Raw genomic sequence first — 25,193 nt, forward strand, 5'->3', positions numbered from 1 at the left:
GGTCTACAACGCTACCCAACACTAATGAACCTAAATTTACATGGCTGGATGTTATCGAGCATGGGCTCAAAAACGGAGGATCTTCTCAGGGATAAGCCCAATACAATTGCTTGGCCCCAGCAATGGTCCACCAACGAACAATATAATAGAAAGTGGCAAGTGTTCATGGGTTGATGTAGTTAAAAAACTAATTCGCTGGAAGCCAATTCTCAGAGTAGCAGTATTCAAGATGTATCTAAAGACTAGTCGAAACCTTTCGCCATCAAAAAAGAAAGTTATAAGGCAGCGGTAAACGGAACGCTAGCTCTACCTATAGGACAGATATTAGTAAACATCCTTTTTTGACGAAAAATAATGCACAATTTCTCGCACGCGTCACCGTGGACTCTACACGATGTTCCTGCCTAAGACCTGGACATGTCCTAAAGTACTTAAAATACCCACGAGTCCTTGAATGGTCAAACATCAGTATAGAAGATTTTACTCTCAGGATAGTATTCATTTCCGCCATAGACTATGGTCATCGAAGGAACGAAATTGATACATCTGTATAATTTTCAGATAATTTAATATCTCTCAGGTTTATTCCTTCGTTTAGACCCAAGACCATGAAACTACACAAGTTACCTTCTCACGTCCTTTTGCTCGCACTAGATGTAGATCTAGACTTGTATTCAGTGAGGATATTACCAACCTACCCAAAACGAACGGCCATCGTGGTGACCAGAAATGAGAGAAAGACATTCTTTCTTCCCTTTTCTAAGATAACATCACGAGATGTTAGAAGCGAGAACAATTTTTTCTTTGATAGAAGAGTTCGCATCTATGGCATATGAAATAGCAGAAGAAGATCGTAAAAAAGGGAAAGTATACAACACAAGATCCATGGCACCATCATTGGCACTATCAAAATCTGTACCAGTTAAGGATATAATGAGCACAGCTGGCTGGTCTTCGGAGGATACGCCTAGACGGCATTACCTTCATCAAATAGAAAATCAAATTGATGTTCCAAAATTTGTCATGTCTCAGTCAGTTATATAGTTTATACATTGAACTATTTGAGTCGATAAATAAATGAGAAATTAACTGATTTTCGGAACCCACCACCAAATGGGCTGGAATCTAAGCTTTTGTTCATAATGCAACAGTGTGTAAGGTAAGTGGCGACGCCAAAGCCACACTTTTGAATGTAAGTTCAGTTTGAATAGCCACAATACTCACCTTACACATTGGTACATAGTCCCTCCCTCCTCCACCCTTATAGAGGACTATGGAGTTATTAAGGATTCAGGTTCAAAACAGAAAGTAATCTTGATTTAGCTTTGTTTGGAGGTTTGTTTTGTCATGGAGATGTTTTTTCAGAATTTTTGTGGGTGTTGAACTCCGGCTTCGTCTTATAAAACTGAAGAAGCTTTTGTTAACAATGTACCAATGTGTAAGGTAAGTGTCGTGGCTAGCCAAACTGGACTTTCATCCGAAAGTTCGGCTTTCATGACAGATAATACCCTTAAGTATACATGTCTTAACGAAACGTATACTGGTCTATCAGGGTATTAATTTGAGGAGAAAGGAAGGGGAACTTTTGCCCACCAAGGTTTTGAATATTACCTTTTTTGGGATTTATACCGAAAAAAAACTACTGTATACCTATGCCAATCTAGTAGTTTGATAATTGCAATACGTTTAGCTCGGTACTTCTTGAGGACTGCATGTCTTTTCACACCTTGCAAGACTTGTAAGGTCTGCACAAGGTCTCTCTTGTGCCTACCCAAGTACTGCACAAGAAGTATGCTAACTACAAAGCCTTCATTCAGAGATAAGCATTACGGGTAAGATTTAATTCAAGGTAGAAAGCATTTTCGGGTATAAAATGGTAAAAAATGGTAAAAAAAGCATTAAAATGGTAAAACAAATCTTTGAATTTCAAGAGGAGGAGGGCTCTGAAGCCCCTCCTGAATTACATGTCGTATTCATTTACGTTCTAAATGCAAACATTTTAAAACATTATGTTTTTACAGTGATTTGTACAGGGTTCATACACAGAACAGGAAGTGCTAAAAGAAGAAAAGGAATTAAATATTTTGTACTCGGTATTTTATTGTATATGTATGAACTAAGTGAGATATCATGAACGTTACTTAAAACGATAAGAGAAGGTGTGATTGTTTCCCATTTTTCTCTCTGTTTTTTTCTCAATCAAGGCTACTGATCAGTAAGCCATCGAGCAAGATACAGAAACTCTTTATAAGCTTTCACAGATCTATAGAATTAATATAAGCTATTAGATCCTGAAAACTCTGCGTTTTGACTTCGGCACAAAGAAAACCTACCGCATCAACCCTTGAACCTTTAACCCTGGACTTATATTAAAGTTTAGAAAATCTGTTTTCAACTTTACAAGCAAATTTTTTACATAAGAAATTGCTTTTAATGTTTGAGACGAAACATTTAAAGCAAACGTTTAAAAATGATTAATTTATTTTATCGCTTTTCCACTTTCAGAAAAAAAACTCCAAGCAAATTTAGCGTAAAAATAAAAAAAAAATTTAAAGAAAATGTCATTATAAATATACAGCAGTACCATTTTTGCCCCTGGAAAATTAACAGGCACATATTTTTTGTTAATCTGATATTCCTAATTTACTTCCAGCATTGTTTTTCATAAGTTCCATAAGAGTTCATGAGCTTTATTGTTTTTAATATATATGGGAAACAGTATTGGATCCAAGAAGAGGATTTCGTAGAAATCAACTTCAGGCCTGGGTGCAGTTACTACAGATAGAAAATGTAGAAAGTTCCCGAAAGCCAATTAATAGCCATGGCCTCATATGCCCCTCCCCACTCCAATTTGTATTCTGGTAAATATCACAAATGCTGGTTCAACTACAAAGGAAGAAACCTCTTCTAGTAGAAAATTATGTAATCAGTTATCATGACATCAGGTAAGGTACAAGCTTAGTCTAGTTGTCGCATCTCTAAGTATATTGGTAAAGTTAAAGCCCGTTTTATATTCATATCCAATAGGCATACCTATCAAGTTCTTTTAGGACATTGGAGTCATCAATATGAATTGTATATGACTTGCATAATTTGAACGATTGTTGCTTGTGCTCACCGAGGTTCTATTTATTTATACACTGATTTGTCTAAACAAATTGTGTAGTACTCAACTTTCATAGGATAAACCCATGGCTGCACTTGGTTTTAAATTGTTACATTTTTTGACCGTGGCATGCATGTCTATAAATGCATATGTCAAATCTAAGAAATAATCTTCGCTGGAATAAATTTGAAAATGCACCTTTTCAGTGAGACGTCGGTCCGGCTAAAATTGTTAACTTTTTACATTCATGTCGACAGTAACATTTTTTGCATTCATGTCGACATTTTCTGCATCGAAAAGATTTAGAGATGAGTTGACAGAAGAATGACATTCTTTATGTGGTAAATATGCCACTTCTAAAAAAAGAAATCCTTTTTTGATCTAACAGTTTTTCTTTTGGTTTCTTTTTATTCTTGAAAATGGAGAGTGATCTTTTTGAATTTTTTCCGCTTTTTCTGATTTAAATTAATCGCTGAGAGATCGCAAGCCAGACCTGAAAATTAGTTAAACACTTTCTTTAAAATCCTTCCCAGAGCCACATTTATGTAGTATAGAGGACACACAATCCGCAGTAGCCAGTACAACATATTTTTTAGCCAGGGGTAAAGCAAAGCGAAATAACTTAATAAGCCGACTACTGAGACCTTAACCAGAAATCGACGAAAGATCCCTGTAATAATACATTCCAAGGCCCAATTGTCGTGGTCCAAGAGTAGCAACATAGCAATCAATATCAGGACAAACCAAAATATTTTTTCTGTTGGCTTTCTCACTGAATGGGTTAAAAAGGACACGTAACCACAGCCAAACCTTTTGTTATTGCTAGAGGTTTGCCCAGTGCACTTCTCAATGTTAACTTACAGACCTCCAAATATAAAGTGTTGACTGAAATATATTGAAGGTGCTTTATACTGTAGTGGCAAATGTCCTCATTACTGGTTGTAAGAATACGTAAGAGGGGGCACTGGTATTACCAACTCTCTCTCTGTTTCAAAGAATGAAGCGTAAGGAAATATACAATTGTCAGACGAGAGGCTGTGTACAAAAAAATAAAAGTATCCTTGCTTCTTAAACATTTGCTTTAATAACACGATCTTTAAAACCAAGAACCTCACATAAATCCTCATTGAGAAAATTCATTCATTCTCAAATGGAATGGTAATGTAAATTCTTGTCAGTTCTGTTGAAGATTTGAATGTGAAGCCACCCTTTTTTCGCTTGTAATTTTTTGTTGATAGCCCAACACAGCTCACGCATATTCTTGTATTCTTCTTAGGGTACAGTAGCAAAGGGGTGATTACCAGAGTCAAAATTTGCCACCAAACCCTCGTTGGAAAAACCAAAATGTCTTACTTTAAATCATATGTACGATATTTTCTCAGGATATCGTATGTATTTTCTAAGAATACAATCAAAGAGAGCAACTTCATATCTTCCCTGTATCATTCTTTATATGTGGATTCACAAATTCACTACTCCGATCTGTCTGAATTTTTCTCTACGAATCTTGCTCAAACATCCCCCCACTCGTTCACTATCCTGTGGGGCATGTTCGAAGTCCAATAACGAATCGATATCATTAAGGTGAATTTATGCCCCTTGATATGTTGGTATGTGAGCCTTAAAAAATTAACAAGAGCTTATTCGCTCATTGAAACACTCTTGATTTTATCCTGTGAAAGAAATTGTGTAAGGCTGAAAGAGAATATATAAGCGTGAAAATTTGTTGAGAGGGAAAAGTGACTCATTGCACCCATAGCCCTCAAACTACCATTTATAGGTTTAATTACCATGCATAAGCCCCTAAAGTGACCCTTCAGGTTCATAGCCCCCACACGTCTATTTTTCTAGCTATAAATTTAAGACGGGAAATTATCACATTAATATGAGGTAATCTGTTCCTCTCTTTTACTTCTCAGGTATGACAGTGTTTTAATGAGTCTTAAAAACTTACGGTGGGGGGTGTCCATTGTCGGGGGTTCTTCACCAAAGATATCCGTTAGCAGATCCTTGATCTATGCTGGCATTTTTGTTACAACCTGACAGAAAAATACAAAATTGTATTCCCTTGAAGTAATTATGATTTTAAGCTGAGAAAGGAACTTATCGTATGCTGAAAAAGAATATTAACCTATGGATCCTCAGACCCTTAAGAACGGACGAGCCATGGCCAATTATTAGCCTGAAAAGACTGATGTATTTTCATTTTTAGAAAATAACCTATTGGATAATGCTTTCAAATACCCCTTCTTAGAGGGAACAGTAAAACACTTTTTAACATTAGAATACATAATTTTTAGAAGCACGAAAATCTTTTTTATTCTCCCTTTTGTTAGCCCAAAAGGAATGTCTTATTTTAGCTATTTCTCTGGGGCCTTCCCTAAGAGCTATCGACAGGGGACTCCTATAGTAAACTGAAAGGATTGCATTACTTTTTAAAGATGGGTAATATCATCAGTCTTAATAGTTATCGGAAAAATTTAGATTTTAGCGTTAAATCATAGCAAAATCCTCTCAAAGCCTTTATTAGACTTAAAAGAATGAATGGTTTTTAGAATTAACAGTAGCATCAAACCTCTCTCAGTGGTCAAAAACAAGATCCCCTACATCCTATTCTTTCTTCATTTGTTAGTGTGAACAAGAATATACATTCGCTAGATAAAAGAGTAATTTTTTAACCCCAATAAATATCAATAAATTTTACTTACTTTAAGATCGGCAGCTTGCATGCGGAGGGCCAAACGAGCCAAATCATTGCCTTTCATCAGGGGCATAGAAAATCCGACAGCTAATCACTGGCTTCTTTGCCAGAGGAGGGCACTGGTCCAAATTTTCTTAAAAGAAATGAAATTTAGTTTTTCATGTAGTACAAAATACACCTTGTGGAAATTATTTTGATAGAAAGGATATATACGATTAGGAATAACCAGAGATACCCTTATTGCCCCCCTACGCACCTTAAAGGCGGGGTTCCTCCCAAAAATATCTTAATGATACGGGACTATGGATGGCAAATGATGTTTAAACCCCTTTCCTCTATGAGGAATTTAAACTTTAATAAGGATTAAAGGGATTGCATTAACCTTAGTAAGCCATCAATGGGATATTTAACGAGAAAATTTCAATTATTGAATATCACAGTTTGTAAATATTTTCTTGTTTTCTTATTCTTGCTAAAGGACATTCAAATGTAATAGGAAAAAGAAGGATAAATTCAAGTCTAATAAATCAGGCCCCCTTTGCTCTGGTGCCTAGTTACTTTCCCAGTCTTTTTCATTGTTAGAAACCTTCCCTCTCCAGCTTAAATTGGCAACTTCATATGTAGGTATTTAAGTTTAGAAGTAGCTTTCACGAAAATAAAAGAAACTTATAAAAAGTAAAAGCTAAAGTAAGAGCTATAATAAATTTGTCATCATTCAGCCGCCTGAGAATTTTCGCGCTTCAATTCCAGAATTTGAAGGTAAAGAATTTGAAATTCAGACCATAATGTAGCAATCAATTGAGGACATAAGGATTTCGTTTGGATATGAGTATATTGATTCGTAGTTATTTCTTTAAAGATTAATAAAATAGGCATGGACTGGTAGACTTTTCAAAATACCTTCCCAGGACATACTTTAGACTTTAGACCCATTTCCTTTTCCTAACCTGTTCTCCTTTTTCTAGATAGTGAAAAGTATATTTTTTGAGGAGTTACGGTTCTCTGTTTATGAGAAATATGTATAATAGAATACGCTTGAGGAAATAAAGCAAGACAATCAGTAAAGTTCAGGTTTACATATGACCCTATCCCGTGGGAAGGGGTTCTCAAATAAGTCAATATAATTGTCAGAAAGCAACTTGCTTGCTATTTTTAGTATAATGAAAGAATATCATCCACCCCTATCATTTACCGCATAGATAAGTTTTATTTTCGGGGCATTTCGCATTAAAATCAAGGATTATGTTTAACAATAACAACCCAATTTGCCGTTTATATTAATCCCATAATCTTCAAATTTACTGGCTGGTATGAACCCTTTCACGCAATTGTCGGAAGAGAAGCTTTTTGGCAGAGACTATGTTTTTTACGTGATGGAAGCCATCATTAACAGTTTAATATATGTAGGGGATTATGCGTGTTTCCCTAACCTGCTTGATATTTTTCTATAATTGTGAGAATCATACAACAGCAGAAAGGAGGGGTTTTTTAGATGTTTGTCTAATATAGAGAATTATAATAGTTTAAATTTGGGTAAGTTAGCCTTATTAGTCGGGGGAGGGTATAAAAAGAGCGGCTTAGCTGTTGCTTTCTTTGAAAATCCTGACGCATCACAATCAAAATCTTGTGCAAGGTAGTTTTAGTACCCGTTTTTATACCCCCGGAGACAACAAAAAATTACTCATTTCCCCGCTAGAATAAAGTGGATGACGCTTCCCTTTCCTGAAAATAACGGGATATCAACAAGCCTTTGTTCATCAGAAAATCCATAGTCTCTATCGGTTCTGGTCCTAATGGTAGCTAACTCTAAAATGGTAGCGAAAATCCCTTGTTTACTAACACTAAATGGCGCAAAAGCATGAAAATATTAAGATGATAATAAACCGCGCGCTTCCTTAAAGGAGAACCATGACGGTTCTTAAAAGGAAATCTAGGTTGGGTGGGATCCTAAAGGTTTTTTGAGAAACAGACACCTGAATCTCTTAAAAAATATTCCCTATGATGTGACAGTAACCAGCTGGTTGTTGTTGGAAAGACAGGATAGGGCACTGGCTAAAAACCAGGGATAGGACACCGGTTAAAAACAGGGATAGGGCACCGGTTAAAAGTAGAGGGCCATCATTACTATAAATATAGATTTAATTCTAAGGGAGAGACGAAGAGGCTGGATACAGAAATTGATACAAAACTTCCAAGCCCGTATCCTTCTTTTTGGAGGGTCACTTTTTGCGGGGGAGAGTGCACAAAACAACTTTAGAAAATTTATCAGAAATATGAGATTGGTATTCAATCCCTCTCGATTTCCAGGGATGGATTACGGTCTATGCTGCTATTATGAAACTAAAGAGTAACATAACTCCGAAATGAGCAGAAATTATTCCTCATAGGTGGGTCTTCCTCATCCCCACCTTAACCTTATGGTCGCAGAAAGTTTGTATGTTGCTCATTACATCAGAAATTGAGAGTTGTAGGGCTTTTTTGACGTCGAAAGTGATTGGAGACCAACCAGCCACGGAAGGTATTTAAAAGGAGTTATTTTCCGCGGTGGGTATTTTCCTGGGGGGTGGGTGTCTATTTTTTATTGGGGGCTTTTCCACGAGGGTTATTTTCTAGAGTGTTTTTTCGTTTATGGTATTTTTGGGGAGAGGTGTTGCCATATACCAGAAGATAAATGCCTAGACCCTTTAAAACAATACCTGAGTACTGTCATTGCTGTAGTTTTGATATTCTAATCTTAGTGTGCAGACCTTTCTTCCTATTTCTCAAAACTTTTCCAACTGTGAAAAAGCATCCTGGGCATCGGCTATTCCATTTTTGACATCTTAAGTGAGGCCGTCTCTCCTAATAATACCACCTAAGGAAGTCGAGCTGTCAAATTGATCTATCTTTTTGTTACCCAACACCACCTCTTCTCCTTCCCTTATTCCTAGTCTTAGTAACTTAGTCTTCTAAACTTAATTTTGAATCAAATTTTTGCGCCCCAGACTCGCAAAACCTCTAAAAATTCATTAATTTTGCTAAAAAAATTTATGAAAGATTTTAAATCATCAGCGTGATCTAATTGTAGGAGAATTTTACTTCCCCAATTGATTCTGGGTTCTCCCATTGCCTTTGCTGTACTCTTAGGACAAAGTCCATGAAAATTACACATGTAAATGGGGATAGGAAAAAACCCTGCTTAACTCCTGATTTAATACGAAACCAGATACTACCCTCAGCTCCTACCTTAACCAGAGAAATGTTGTTCTCGTAAATAGTACTTATCACTTTAATATATCTGTCTGTTATCAAACAGTTCGTGGTAGCCAACTGTAAGTAAGGAGCGAAGTGGCTCAACAGTAGTTGGAACTATAAAAAAACAGAGTCTTGATAGTAGAAGTTACATCACAAAAATCTAATTGTGACGCTAATTCTAAATATATAAAATTTATCAAGTTTAATAGGACTCGTCAAAAGTTAAAAGCCAGGGAAAATTTACCAATTATCAAAAAGGAGAGACCTCCCCCCCCCCCACAAAAAAACAACATCAAAACATCATCTTCATGAAAATAACATCATCAAATTCAGCGTATCATAAAATTCCTCATGTTGAGGTTTCATGCTCTATATACAAAACTGAAATTTCATTTTTTTTTTTCCAGAAGAATGGTCACGTATACGTGTTTATTTGTTGTTGTTTTTCCAGGAATGATCGTATCGAACCAGTAATCCTAGAGGATTGGGAGGGAGCTCATTTGAACGTTAATCAAAAGTTCTAGTTTCCTTTTTAGTGACCAAATATTAAAGGTCAGCTAGCCCCTCCCACCTGCCCTCTTCCCCAAAGTCACCTGATCAAAACTTTGATATAGCATTTTGTTCAGCAAAGTCCGAGAGATCTACTAACTATGTCTTTGAGGATGACTTGACCCCTCACAATCCCCGGAGATGGGCTACAGGCTAGAAACTTTGTCCATTGTTTATATGTAGTATTGGCTAATTGGAAATTGGAAGTATACAGATATTTTTTAGGGGGGGGGGGCTATGGGTTTAATACGGGGAAGATTTTTCCCGTGGAAGAAATTTTTGCGGTAGCAGGTAATTTTCATGCCGGTGAAGATGGATTTACCCATCTTCACTCAGTGCTAAAAAAAATACGAAAGAGGAAAAAAAAACAAAGAAAAACCAACAACAAAATCTAAACTTCTAAAGTGAACTCTATGAGAGTAAATAAGACACTGAATCAAATAACAAAAACCAACTTGAAATCAGTAAAAGAGAAGTTACCAATTAGATTGAATAAGTATCCTTTGCCTTGCAACAGATTTCACCTGTTTAAAATTTCGGTTTTCATTAGATTAAATAAAAAAACTAGTTTTTTTAACTGAAAGTAAGGAGCGACATTAAAACTTAAAACGAACAGAAATTACTCCGTAGGGGACAACCCATTTCATATACAGAGTAATTTCTGTTCGTTTTAAGTTTTAATGTCGCTCCTTACTTTCAGTTAAAAAAACTAGTTTTTTTTATTTAATTTCTGAAAGTTTTTGAATTAATTCATGTTTGATTTTGGCTCTCCGCACATAAATTATTGAAATGAAATTAGTATATTAATTTTTTTTTGGCTAAATGGCTTTCTCTTAGTTTTGATCAGAAGATTTTGAGAAATAAGGGGTGGGGAAGGAGGCCTAGCTGCCCTCCAATATTTCGGTTACTTAAAAAGGCTACTAGAACTTTTAATATTCAACGAATGTTTTTATTAGTAAAAAATATACGTAACTTAAGAATTAACTTACGTAACAAACTTTTATATTCTTATATTTTTATTATGTGTACGAGGGGGTTTGTACCCTCGTTAATACCTCGCTCTTTACACTAAATCGTAAGTTTTGTCCCAATTCTTTAAGAATGACCCCTGAATCAAAAAGGCCGTAGAATAAATAGTTGAAATCACTAAAAATATTTTAGCATAAAGAGCGAGGTATTTATCTCCTCCTAAATACCTCGCTCTTTATGCTAAAGTATTTTTAGAACCCCTCATATGCGTAATAATCTCTGTTCGTTTTAAATTTCAATGCTATTCCTTACTTTCATTTGAAAAAAACGTTTTCATGTTTATTTTTTCATTGTTTTTTTTTATAGTAATGCTAGAAAATCGTGCACCCTTTTCATTGAATTTTTCTTCCCCCATGACATATTCCTCAAAGGAAAGATCCTCCAACAAAGCCCTCTCCCATCAACCCCACCCCCAAACCAAAAAATCCCCATGAAAACGTCTGTACACTTCCCAATAACCATTACTATATGTAAACACTGGTCAAAGTTTGTAACTTGCAGCCCCTCCCTCAGGAATTGTGGGGGAGTAAGTCATTCCCAAAGACATAGTTATTATGGTTTTCGACTATGCTGAACAAAATGGCTTTCTTAAAATTTTAATCTGTTGACTTTTGGAAAAAAATGAGCACGGGAGGGGGCCTATTTGCCCTCCAATTTTTTTGGTCACTTAAAAAGGGCACTAGAACTTTTCATTTCCGTTAGAATGAGCCCTCTCGCGACATTCTAGGACCACTTGGTCGATAAGATGACCCCTGGGAAAAAAAAACAAAAAAAAAACAAACAAACAAATAAACACGCACCCGTGATTTGTCTTCTGGCAAAAAATACAAAATTCTACATATTTTAGATAGGAGCTTGAAATTTTTGCTATACAGTTCTCTGATATACCGAATGCGATAGTGTGATTTTCGTTAAGATTCTATTACTTTTAGGGGATGTTTCCCCCTTTTTCCAAAATTAGGCAAATTTTCTCAGTCTCGTAACTTTTGATGACAAAGACTAAATTAATTGAAACTTATATATTTAGAATCAGCGTAAAAATTAAATTCTTTTGATGTATCTTTTAGCATCAAAATTCCGTTTTTAGAGTTTCGTTTACTATTGAGCCGGGTCGCCCCTTACTACAGTTGCTTAACACGAACTGTTTGAAAAGAAAATAATTCGGTATTTTGGGGCTTCTGAAATTATTACTCCTTTGCGGAAGTTAGGCTCAAAATTGAAAAAGGATTATATTTTTTCTCTGGGCCCCTTCCACCTCTTAGTTCGTTTATTTTCCCGTTAGTTTTCACCTGTTTTCGCTTTATAGTTGTGTTATCTCTTAGCAGTTCTTTCGTTAGTTGAGTTATGGTTGTGGTATATATGTTTTATCGCTCGTATAGTTGTGTTATTTTCAAATTATACTCCATAACAGAGAGGCTCCGAACACCCAGCATTGTATATTAAGCTCTTAATTTGACGTTTTTTTCTAACGTGACCAGATTCGTCCTGCGCCCTTTTCATTGAATTTTTTTCCCCCATGGCATACTTCTCCAGGGAAAGATCCTCCCACATAGCCCCCTCCCTCAACCCTACCCCCAAAACCAAAAAAATCCCCCTGAAAACGTCTGTACACTTCCCAATAACCATTATTATATGTAAACACTGGTTGAAGTTTGTAAACCCCTCCCCTAGGGACTGTGGGGGAGTAAGTCATCCCCAAAACATAGTTATTATGATTTTCGACTATGTTAAACAAAATGGCAATCTCAAAATTTTGATCCGTTGACTTTCGGAAAAAAATGAGCGTGGGAGGGGGCCTAGGTGCCCTCCAATTTTTTTGGTCACTTAAAAAGGGAACTAGAACTTTTCATTTTCGTAAGAATGAGCCCTCTTGCGACATTCTAGGACCACTTGGTCGATACGATGACCCCTGGGGAAAAAAACAAACAAAAAAAAACAAACAAATAAACACGCACCCGTGATTTGTCTTCTGGCAAAAAATGCAAAATTCCACATTTTTGTAGATAGGAGCTTGAAACTTCTACAGTAGGGTTCTCTGATACGCTGAATCTGATGGTGTCATTTTCGTTAAGATCCTACGACTTTTAGGGGATGTTTCCCCCTATTTTCCTAAATAAGGCAAATTTTCTCAAGCTCGTAACTTTTGATGGCTAAGACTAAACTTGATGAAAGTTATATATTTAAAATCAGCACTAAAATGCGATTCTTTTGATGTAGCTATTGATATCAAAATTCAATTTCTTAGAGTTTTGGTTACTATTGAGCCGGATCGCTCCTTACTACAGTTCGTTACCACGAACTGTTTGATGTGCGGACAGGTTGTCTTAAATTAGACTGAGCAAAAATATTCATAGAGTCTTTTAATATTAAGTTGTTATAAATGGGCTCAAGGAAATATCTCCCATCTCTCTATTTATAGCCAAATTTATATTTATATGTTTTTTTATCTTAATTGCTTCTTTAAAAGATTGCGGTTTGCCATTTACGGAAGATATTAAAGTTGCCTCTTCAAAAAGAACTAAATGGTCAGGATTTTCGTATATATGCTGGGCCAGAGCTGAATCAAAGTTGTCATTTTTATTTTCAAATCTCAGGGACTTATCTATTGAAATTTTGTTTTCATGCAATCGTTCCCCTAGTTGTTTTGTGTAACAACACACAAATCTTATATAAAAATTCCATGGATCTTTTTGAGAAGCTGAAAAATTTGAGTATAACAGAAAAAAATCTCTTTGCAGCAAGTTCTCTTTACATTTTATGTTTCGAGAAAAAAATTTCCTTCAGGTCAAGGGCCTACCAATGGCCACTGTTTTGTCTCCTTTTTTGGCAAATTTTTACATGGATTTCATAGAACAACCTGCTTTGAATAGTTGCCCCTTTAAACACTCTCTCTGGTTTCGCTTCGTTGATGATATTCTTGCTGTTTGGGAACATGGTCAGGACTCTCTAAAAGATTTTTTGGCACATTTGAATTCTTTTGATTCGAATCTTCAATTCACAATAGAACTAGACGTAACAGGAAAGCTCCCTTTCTTCGACGTTTTAATTATAAAAAATATTCCTAGCCTTGAATTTTCTATATATAGAAAGCCTACCCATAATTATCGGTATCTGCATTTCTTGTCAAATCACCCTCCTTGTGTAAAAAGAGGGGTAGTAATTTCTTTAGTCGACAGGGTTCTAAAATATGTTCACGTAATCATTTAAAATGCGAGTTAGATTACGTTGAAGATATTTTATTCTGCAATGGCTACCCAATCAATCTCATTGAAAATATAATAGATAGACGATTTAAAAAGGTAAAACAGCAAAATGGAAAGCCCGTCCCCCTTGATTCAGTTACACTGACAATTGAGAAAAAAACTTTCGCTACATTACCATACGTCTCGAAACTCAGCGACAAACTTGGAAAAATTTTAAATAAAACATAATCTCTCTGTTTCTTTCAAAACTGAACAAAAAGTTGAACATTTTTTCAACTCGGGAAAGGATAAAACGAACCTTATACTAGGTAATGGTGTCTACAGAGTCCCGTGTTCATGTGGAATATTTTACATTGGTGGGACCCAACAAACACTAGGGGAACGATTGCATGAACACAAAATTTCAATAGATAAATCCCTGAGATTGGAAAATAAAAATGACAACTTTGAATCAGCTCTGGCCCAGCATATATACGAAAATTCTGACCATTTAGTTCTTTTTGAAGAGGCAACTTTAATATCTACCGTAAATGGTCTACCGCAATCTTTTAAAGAGGCAATTGAGATAAAAAAGAAAACAACATATAGATAGAAATTTGGCTATAAATAGAGACACGGGAGATATTTCCTTAAACCCAATTTATAACAACCTAATATTAAAAGACTCTATGAATACTTTCGCCCAGTCTAATTTAAGACAGCCTGTCCGCACATCTAATGAAAACCAATTTTAGACAGGCGAAATCTGTTGCAAGGCAAAGGATACTAATTCAATATAATTGGTAACTTCTCTTTCATTGATTTTAAGTTGTTTTTTGTCGTTTGATTCAGTGTCTTTTTTCCTCTTGTAGACTTCACTTAAGAAGGTTAGTTTTTTCTATTGTTTTCTCTTTGTTTTTTTATTTCCTATTTCTTTTTTTTAGCACTGAGGACGACTTGGAGGAGGTCTTTTTCGAATATTTGCTTGATTTTCATTTTCATATTTTGTTACTGGCTGACAAAAACCTCGTTTTTCATCTATTTGATTTTTCTCTTCTCATTCATTATTTCCTTTCTTGTTTTCATACGTCATTAAAACCTCTCAAAAATAACTGATTGCACAAATGTATCTCTTTTTCTTGCAGGTATGTCTAATAGAGCAATAGAAACGTGGCACTTTCATCAAGACCTCCCAGAAATATCTCTTAATAGGGCTCAAATTTAGGTCTAGTAACAATGCAATCCCTCTGAAATTCCTTGTTAGGGGGTGGGAGAGCCACATATTGCCACTGTGGTGTGAATATACATATTCGTGACTCAATGTAACGTGGCATTTTCATTAAACCTTTTTGAAAATAATCGGAGTAAGAATCCATCTCTTTTTTCTTGTAGGCTTGTCTAATAGAGCAATAGAAACGCGGCACTTTGATTAAGATTCCCCAAAAAGCGAAAGAACTATTAAAAAAATTGCTTTAAACATCTCCCCCTCCCACACCTAGAATTTTTACATCTTATATTTTTTTAAATGAAGAAACTCCTTCCCCCTACATTTTTGTAAATTTGCATTCATGGGTCGGGTATTATTCATCTTGCTAGACAGTTCTAGAATAAACCTTTATAAAAATATCTCGTAAAAGCTAATAATTTGCCTGACCAAATAGAACCATTAGTGAGTAAAGACTTGGAAGTAGTATCACAAAGAGTAATTGATAGCATCCTTTTAAGGGATCAATCGCACCGTTTACTTACAGTTCTTGAGAAAGTGACAGCTGGCCAGTTTTCGATTTCTTTTATTACCGCTTATTACAGTCCCATCACCGATCTTATCGTAACCTACCTCTTGCGTGATACTCTGTTGTCAGTCAGATAGCTCATTCAATCAGTGAAATTACTCTTCTTTTCCTAAGCGATTTCCCGGGAGAGAAGAAAGGTGAAGCTGTAAACACTTTTTTCGATTTCATGATGCACTCGAGGATAAGCAATTTGAGTAAAAAGAAAGGACACTTTTGGATTCGATGCATGATGGATTTACACGCTTTGCCTGAAAAATTTTAAACTATATACCGTAACCATCATGGCTGCAGAGTTAGCTGCAACCAAGTAAGGAACGAATTACGACCCGTAGTAACCAAAAATTAAAAAATGTGTTTCAAAACCAGCTGGCAAGTAAGAATTATCGTCATTTCTAGCCAATTCAGGAATCATAACAATTACCTAAAATAGTCTTAATAGTAGGCTAAAATGTTATTTTTAAAACAAATTTAAGAGAATTTGGAAAAATGGCCGGAAACCCCTAAGAAATGGCGTCTGACCGAAAAAAGCGCATCATTGGAATAACCATTACCAGAAACAGTGTTCAGGAAAATGACAATCTCCTGGCTTGAACAACGAAAAAATTCCTTTCTTGCATGAGTAGCACTAATGTGTCCTCTTTTTGCCCTTCTCGGCTGCTATCAGGCCACTGGAACATCATAGAGAGCTGTATAATGCCTCAACAGAAATTCCTATATTTAAGTCCTTTCTCAAGTACCAAAACAAAATATTTGAATAAGATCAGCTTTTTGACAAAAAACTGCATCTTCATATATAAGATAATAGATGACGTCATAATAGTAGGTTACAACCATAAATATCTTCATTGTGAAATCGTAAAAAAAAAAAATGTAAGTGGCATTTTTATGCCCTATGCTATGTTCTCTTATGGTTGTCTCATCAAAGTCATCATTTGATGCTATCACAGAGTACAGCATTTCCTTCGAAGGTTAAACTTTGAGAACCATGAATCCTTCTTAATATAATATGAAAAAAACTTCGTTTTCTTAAAGAGTTAAAGAGGCTGCGTCCCAAAGTCGAACCTTAAAACGTACAGGAATTAGAAGAGGCAGTTGGGGGGCTGCCATCCCCAAACCCCCCGCTTTTAAAGACTCTTTTGTACAGGTTTTTTGTTTTTTTGCTAACCCCCCGCTCTTGGCTTCGGAAAGGCCCTCTTTTAATTAACAAAAAATTGAAATGAATGAATAAGGGAATAACTTCGAAAAATGTTAAACACGAGAGGACAGGAGAACCATTGCGCCGAAACTAGTAATTAGTAACAATGAAGTCCCCCACAAAAAAAAACCTGTACAAAAGAGTCTTTAAAAGTGGGGGGTTTGGGGGGTGGCAGCCCCCCAACTGCCTCTTCTAATTCCTGTACGTCTTAAGGTTCGACTTTGGGACGCAGCCTCTTTAACTCTTTAAGAAAACGAAGTTTTTTTCATATTATTTCTGTACGTTTTTCTACAATCCATGGTGGATGTAATTTAATAATTCCTGTACTCCTCGTAGAGGAATTAGGAGAGGAAGTTGGGTGGTTGCCGCCCCCCAACCCCCCTCTTTTAAATCATTGTATAAAATAGAAAAAAAAAATAGATAGAATGACCGAAATGTTTCTTTTGCTCATAAGAAGCTAATATTCTGTTATCTCTCAAATGATAAGCAGTCCAGGTGTTAACAAAATTATACACTTTTATTTTGATCGCTACGTCCAAAAGCCTATAATAAAGAATTTATTCTAAAAATGCCTTCTCATATAGGAAACATCTTTAGGTAATTATAGTAAATTATATATTATTTATCTTATTTAGCAACTATTTATATAAAAATAAATAAATATCCACGTTTCATTAAATCGAGAAAAACTTAAACTTCTTCAAAACATTTGAAAATTCACCTAAAAATTGTCAATGAGCACTTAAGGGCTATAAAATATTTACTTAAAGCACATTTATATCACACTTATTTCGGACATCGCTGAGGATTGCCCCAGTTGCGAAGTCCCCAACAGGGTCAAAAGTCAGTTCTTTTGGACATGTATCTTACAGCTCCAGTCAACTCGTGCATTTCTGGAATGGAGCTGGATTTTTATGATGCTTGCAGTCATTCTCGCCGTGCCGAGCTGATTATTTTGATGTACTTGAATGTTGATATTCGTAACTTTTAAGAATTTCAAAAATTAACATGGGACTATTAGACTATTAGGACTATAAGAAGACTATTAGGAGAGGCAAAGCCCCCGCTTTTAAAGACTCTTTTGTACAGGTTTGATTTTTTTTCATATTAATTCTGTACGTTTTTCTACAATCCATGGTGGATGTAATTTAATAATTCCTGTACTCCTCGTACAGGAATTAGGAGAGGAACCCCCCCCCCCCCGCTTTTAAATCATTGTATAAAATAGAAAAAAAATAGATAGAATGACCGAAATGTTTCTTTTGCTCATAAGAAGCTAATATTCTGTTATCTCTCAAATGATAAGCTGTCCAGGTGTTATCAAAATTTTTTTGATGTTGTGAAAAAAACCGCCCGTCAGGGACTTGAACCCTTGACCCAAGGATTAAAAGTCCCACGCTCTACCGTCTGAGCTAATCACTTGCATGTGTGTAAATATAACTTCTCAATAACTTTTAAAAATTTCAAATTAACATGGGCTCTTATGGAGAGAAATGCGTTAAATAAGTAGCTAATGCGTGGTTTCTGGAAAACAGGGAAGGAGTTATCGGATCGAGCTGAAATTTCGCGGATAAGCTCCTGGGCCGTAGGGGCCCTTAACTTGTGAATTTCAGCCCGATCGGACAACGTTAAAAGGAGGGGTGGGGTTGGGGGGTCGAAACTTTCAGGGGGTTAAGATTTTCCTACGAAACTTTCCAGGAAAATTACTCGCAGAATTCCGCATCGAATGAGTCTTCGTACACCCAGATCCGATGTTGGATGTGACCTGTAGGCGTCTAGAAAAAAAAAAAGAAAATGAATTTTAAGTGGCTATGCGTGGTTTCTGGAAAACAGGGAAGGAGTTATCAGATCGAGCTGAAATTTCGCGGATAAGCTCCTGGGCCCTAGGGGACCTTAACTTGTGAATTTCAGCTCGATCGGACAACGTTAAAGGGGGGCTGGGGTTGACGGGTCGAAACTTTCGGCCAGATTTTCCCCATGAAGGAAAAGCTGGAGGGGGATGAAATTTTGCAGGTTTCTTAGTTAGAGTTCGGGCTACGAAATACATCCCTCCCCATCCCTCTGCGACCACTGGAACCGAAGATCGCTTAACATTGTCGTGGGTCGCCTCTTTATAGAGGCACGAGTGTGCCTCCTTGATCTAATTTGATGATCTATATAATGGAAGGTCTGATCTGGATTGGTAATTTTTTTAATATATTACTTAATATTTACTCAAAGTGAACAGGTTTTTAACTTCTAAGCGTGGCCACTAAACAAGTATCATCATTTTGATTCCATCAGGTTTAACCTGATGGACTCCATCAGGTTTAAGCTACATCAGGTTAAACCTGACTCCATCAGGTTTAAGCTACCTCGTTAAATTTGCCGTAAATTATTCTAAAAAATAATATATAGGCTATGTAAGATGCAAAAACGTAAAAGGATCACTCCTAGAATCTCGAAAAGTAAAAGTGTTATCCTATAATTCCTTACATTTACCGTGTAACTAAGATATTTTTAGGTTTTTATTTTAAAGTTTTGCCCCTTCCAAGTTTTGCCCCCTCGTAAAAATAGCATTCTGCAAATCGTCACTATCACACTTAGGGGCTGTAGAGAATTCTATGCCCTTCTTGAGTAAGCCCACTTCTGAAATGATTTATAGAAGCCTTTTGCTAAGCTTTTATAAAAGAGAAAATCAGCAAGACAATTCAGGCTCACCCATCCTCTGATCCTCTTAATCTACATTTCTCTGATCCTTACTTTTAAAAAGTCTTAGAAAACGGATTTTAATTTGAACGAACTTTAATTTTAATTAAAAAGAACTAATGCTAGCTATGATAAAAAATTTGTCAATTTCCACAAAAAACACAGATATAATACAAAAAAGAAAAAACATCTCAAATATAGCGAATTGGGACAAGAGATAGACAAAGGAGAACACTCCAGAGCACGAACCTCATAACACTATGCTATAACAGCACTAAAATAAAAGATTACCCTATCGTCAATGATAAATTAGTTGTTTTTAAAAAAAGTATCAAAATGTTAGATAAGATTTTTAGGCATGAAAGTAATTATATGTGCCTATAAAACTATAAATGAAGCGGAGAAGCCCGGGCTGTAATGGATTCAATGCGTTTAATTTTGATTTCGGCTATTTATAAATAATCTTTGGAACAAGCTCTATCAGTTTCTTTTTCAAAAGTGCTCCAAATAAATGATCTTTCAGGATCCATGATTCTTTATCCTTGTCAAAAGCTTTGATAGTTTCCTTCTTAAGGAACTTGTGAATCTATATCGGTCTGCTCAAGGCTAATTTTGAGGGCTCGCCAAACTTCTTACTTCAAGAAAGGGAGAAAGATCCTGCAGTGAAAGGATACAACCATTTATTTAACTTTGAAAAGATTTCCATGAAACATTAAATAGACAAATGTTTTTTAACGTTAAAGAGTTGAGATCTAAAAGGAAAAGGGCATATTCTTTTTAAAAACTAAAAGTATAATTTTCTTACACATCACAGAAACATTTATACTAGCCATTCACTTAAGACGTTACATTATCTTACAAAGCATCCGTAACGTAGGCTGTGCTAAATAGACTCGAGCTTGACTCAGAATTTAACGTTACGTCAGATTATTTTATGTTATGGAAAAGTCACTATAGCCGCAAGAATACGAAATTCCTGGATTAGTCATGCATAAATTTTGTAGTAAATGTATAAATCTTACATAAAAACAATGTATTAAATTCTGAAAATTTATTAAAAGCGTCTCTTAGAAAGCTTTTCATATGTGATCAGAGCTTTACCCCCCATCGCACATTTCAATTCTTGATTAGTTTACTGATAATGAACATGATGATATAAGACGATGATTATGATGGTTTAAAAGTTCTGTATATTTTTCTAGTGTGAAAGGACTTGGATAAATGTGGACGGTCATACTTAACGTAACGTAGTCACATAGCATAGAACATTATGCAGTAGTGTGAAATCAGCTTAAATCTTGAAAACAACAGTCTCTGCCCTGTAGAAAGAAAAAGAATGGAAGGGAAATCAGACGAATGTTTTAACAGCTTGCAACAAGGAGTCCTAAGTGTCTAAACTGAGAAACTTTATTATATAATAAAGTATATAATAATATGATATTACTAGCTGTTGGGGTGGCGCTTCGCGCCACCCCAACACCTAGTTGGTGGGGCGCTTCGCGCCCCCCCAAGCCCCCCCGCGCGCGTATCTCGTTACGTGCCATATTAGTTACACACCATTGTAGTTGTGTCCCTGTGTCCCAACTGTGAATATAGATAGATTTATATATGTGTTTCAAACTACGTAAAAATTGCGAATATACATTATTCTTGGCTTTCCCATTGTCTGTGCATATACAAAGCCGTATGTACTAATAATGACGTCATATGCAAACGCTCTTTTTACAAACAAACAAACATGCATACACACAACTCGTTTTTATATAGATAGATAGATAGATAGATACAGTACAAATTAACTGCGTAAAACTTGCGAATATACAACATTCTTCGCTGTCCAATTGTCGCTGCATATAAATAGATTGTCAGGTTTACCGACCCTCGAACATGCAACATACAATTGTTCATGGGAAAAACAATCAGTAATAAGATCTATACCACATTTTTCTAATGATTGACCTTGAGCTTTGTTAATGGTGATTGCAAATACTAATCGAATTGGGAATTGCAATCTTTTAAATTGAAAAGGCAGATCCGTTGGAATCGTGGGAATGCGAGGAATAAGAACAGCCTCACTCTCAAAAGGCCCTGTCAAGATTGTGGCCTCTATTAGGTTTTCCATTGTTTTTTTTACGGCAAGTCGCGTGCCATTGCAAAGCTTTGGTGGGTTTATATTTCTTAAAAGTATTATTGGTACGCCTAATTTTAGTTGTAGCACGTGTGGTGGAAACCCTGAAGGATCTATAGAATTTAAAAATTCAGATGGATAATTAACCGCTTCATTTGGTTCCGAAACCGTGTCGACTGACTTGTAAAGGACTGCCTGGTCTCGAATCTTGGTCAAAACAATATTGTTGATTTCGTGGACGTCTATATTTTTGGGTGCGAGAATTGCTCTTTCACTTAGCCATTTATTATTTTTATAATTTTTTAGAATATTCGGAAATACTTTTTCAATCAATTCATTTTTGGACGTCACTAAATTACAGAAATCAGCAGGTAGTTGTATACGTCCTGAAATCGAGTCTACTTTCAGATCAATTGCCAGCAATTGATCTGAAAATGTTTGACCAGAGTCATCGTTTTGCAATCGGACACGCATATTTGTAGTTAATTTTAATATTTTTACATGTGCCCATAAATTAGAATTTTTCAGGCAAGCATTGATTTCGTCTGCAGGAGTTGATCTAGGTATTATAGGTAATGTTTGCCTGAAATCTCCCGCAAGCAATATTAATGTGCTGCCAAAGGGTTTCGACTTCCCTCTCAAATCTTTCGAACATTGATCCAGAGCCTCGAGCGATTTTTTGTGTGCCATTGTGCACTCATCTCAAATAATAAGTTTGCATTGCTGCAATACTTTACCCATCCCAGATGATTTGGTAATATTGCACGTGGGAGTTTCTGTAGAATGCAAATTCAGAGGCAATTTCAAAGCGGAGTGAGCAGTTCTTCCACCAGGCAGCAATGTTGCGGCTATTCCGGACGACGCAATTGCCAACGCTATATCATTTTTTTGATCGAATTGATGCCAGAATCAGTTTTATCACAAACGTTTTACCAGTACCTCCTGGCGCATCCAAAAAGAAAATTTCTCCAACGTTGTTATCGACACAATGCATTATCGTATCATAAATGTCATTTTGTTCCGACGTTAACTTGGAAATGTTATTTTGTACATACGACAATAGATCACTCGTACTGTAACTTTGTTCGCGATCCAATTCTACACATGTCGAAACAGCAGCGATACGGTTAGGTGAAGGCATTCCCAAATCCTGAAGAGGTTTGTTTGCCATACGTACGCACAAATCTTCTATAATAACTAAAGTGTAGTTATAAATTTCTGATGTAAAATCAAAAGTCATATCTGACGTCTCTAACTGTTTTCGATTGAGTATATCTTTGGACATTTTTGACTTATATTTTTCCGATAACTCTGTAGGAGCTGATGGAGAGCAAGTTGTTAAAATGACGCCAAACAGTGCACGAATTTGACTTGGGGTTGACGTTTCGCACACGTCATTGATGCAGTTATCCCAGTGTTGGTCATTCTCCAATAAATTCAGAGCATGGCATGCACTACGGTAAGTGTCATGTATAGCACCGTTTACAGTTCTCAAATACTCAAAGGATGTCGGACCGGGTACATTCACCAAAAGCACGCGTAGAAAGAAGCATTCAAGTTGATTGGGGTGAACGGTGTAGAGTCTTCCTTTCGTGGTATCTTTGAAGATGGTAGGTTGGCCGTCGACTGACTTACCCTGTTTTTGACGTTCAAATACTTTAATTTTAGTATTACACGTGTAATACGAAGGCACTTCAGTATACAGCAGTTTTTTGCAAAAGAAACATTTTTGCAAAACGAAAAAAAAAGCTGTTAATGTTGTAACCGGTGGATTCAGGGCTCTTTGTTGCACGTTGGTTTCCGTGAAATAAACACGTTGACCATTCAGTAAATGTACCGCTAAGTGAACAACAGCTGGACCACGTTCATGTATCGGAAATGAAAGAATTCACCAAACAGCTTCATTACTGCTTATGTATCTTCCAGCCTGATATTGTACGATTTCGTCAAAATCTTTGATTTCGGGCTGCAAGCCAAAAACTGCCATGTCACTGCCTTTGTTGACGTATTTACATATGTATTTGATTGCCTTTACGGAGTTACAGTATTCAACGTTTATGTGTGTATTAAATGTTTTTGATAATAATGGGGAATATGGAACAACCCACTGGTTATCTACTTCGATGGTGTTACCGTTACGCTTCTTTATTATTGCTGTTTTACCGCCATCTTCAGTAGATCTTCTTCTATATTGTGGGTAACCATCATTGCCAGTAATTGTGTTGGATACTAAAAGTCGAGGATATTGCTTTGTGCACCTTCCTTTGGCCATGCATGGTGAGTTTTCGTTCAGTGCACCGCAAGGTCCATGTATCATATTTTTTGCAATAATATCATGTAACCCCTTATCGACATTTTTATCAGGTATTTCAGCGGAAATCACATCATCAATTTCGTTCGAAGTAATTTTTTTATGTAGCCAGATTAGTATATGTACGTGTGGCAAACCTCGTTTTTGCCATTCCACTGAGTACATCCAGCATCGCACTGACCCAAACACTTTAAGTTTTACTATGTAGTTTATCAGTGATTTTAACTTTTGCCGGAAGACACGCGCCGTAATGTTATGCCTATGAACCGCCGATTGGCCTTGAGGTAAAAGCTGCAGTATCTCGTCCCAAGATTGATTACATGTAAATGTAATAAATAAATCTGGACGACCATAGAGACGAACATACGCAATAGCATCTTGAGCATATTCATGCATATGACGGGGACTGCCAGCATATGACGAAGGTAAAATTGTTAATCTTCCAACGTTTGTGGTATTACCGTCATTTATAAATGCATCTCGCAACTGAATGTATTGTTCAGAGCGGACCTTGGTCTGATTCAGGCGGATATATAGCAAACGTTCTGATTCAATTTTAGCATACATATCAACGACAAATTGGTGAAACAATTCACGGCATTTTAAAATATAATTTTCTTCATCCTGCCGAATCATTAGTCTATAGGAATAATAATGCATTGCACTGCATTTCTTGTTCATTTCTTTGTTAGTGGCTGGATTCATCAATTTAATATTAAAGTGATAGCCGTCGGCTCCATCCCAAAAAATGATAGGATACTGTAGGGCATCGTAGCATCGATGAGTTTCAGCAATTCTTAACAACTGAGCGTTTCGCTTATGAAGAATAATATCTCGAGGTAAAAACTGATCACATACCATAACGATTGCCACTTCGTCGATAGTTGGAGCATTGTATCTACGCACATGTTGGCCAGGAGGCGTTTTGTCAGCGGAAATAACAATTTTATGCGTATCAGTAGGCATCAAATCGATGGCTGTTTTGAACAGACGCACTAAATTATTATTTTCGTGGAAAAGATGTTGCAATTGGGAAACGATTGTCCTTTCAACGTTGGGAGAAATTTCGCAACGTGCATTCAATTCAGAATTTCTATCACTGATGAAGTACAATTGTAAAAATTTATGATTCTCGCCTGAGAATGGTAGAAGGGACCCTGCTCTATGATAAATTTGCCCTTTTACTTTGAAAGTAGACATAAATTGATCTGGATTTTCGATTTGGGCTCCAAACGACGTCATTTGGAAACATGAGTTGTATTTTCTGATTTGTGACA

At 36.2% G+C, this 25,193-nt stretch overlaps 1 long non-coding RNA gene across 1 annotated transcript in view; it reads right to left on the bottom strand.

Annotated features, from left to right (window-relative positions):
• The window catches only part of LOC136037875 (uncharacterized), a 155,514-nt gene that overhangs the window by 21,095 nt on the left and 109,226 nt on the right, over positions 1-25,193 (bottom strand). The window contains exons 4-5 of the long non-coding RNA XR_010620063.1: positions 5,815-5,940; positions 5,061-5,145 (exon numbers count right to left, since the gene is read on the bottom strand). This is a non-coding gene — a long non-coding RNA (uncharacterized LOC136037875). The remainder of the gene's footprint in view (positions 1-5,060; positions 5,146-5,814; positions 5,941-25,193) is intronic.

The sequence above is a fragment of the Artemia franciscana genome, chromosome 17 (assembly GCF_032884065.1).
Source record: "Artemia franciscana chromosome 17, ASM3288406v1, whole genome shotgun sequence".
In the NCBI taxonomy this organism is placed as follows: Eukaryota; Metazoa; Arthropoda; class Branchiopoda; order Anostraca; family Artemiidae; genus Artemia; species Artemia franciscana.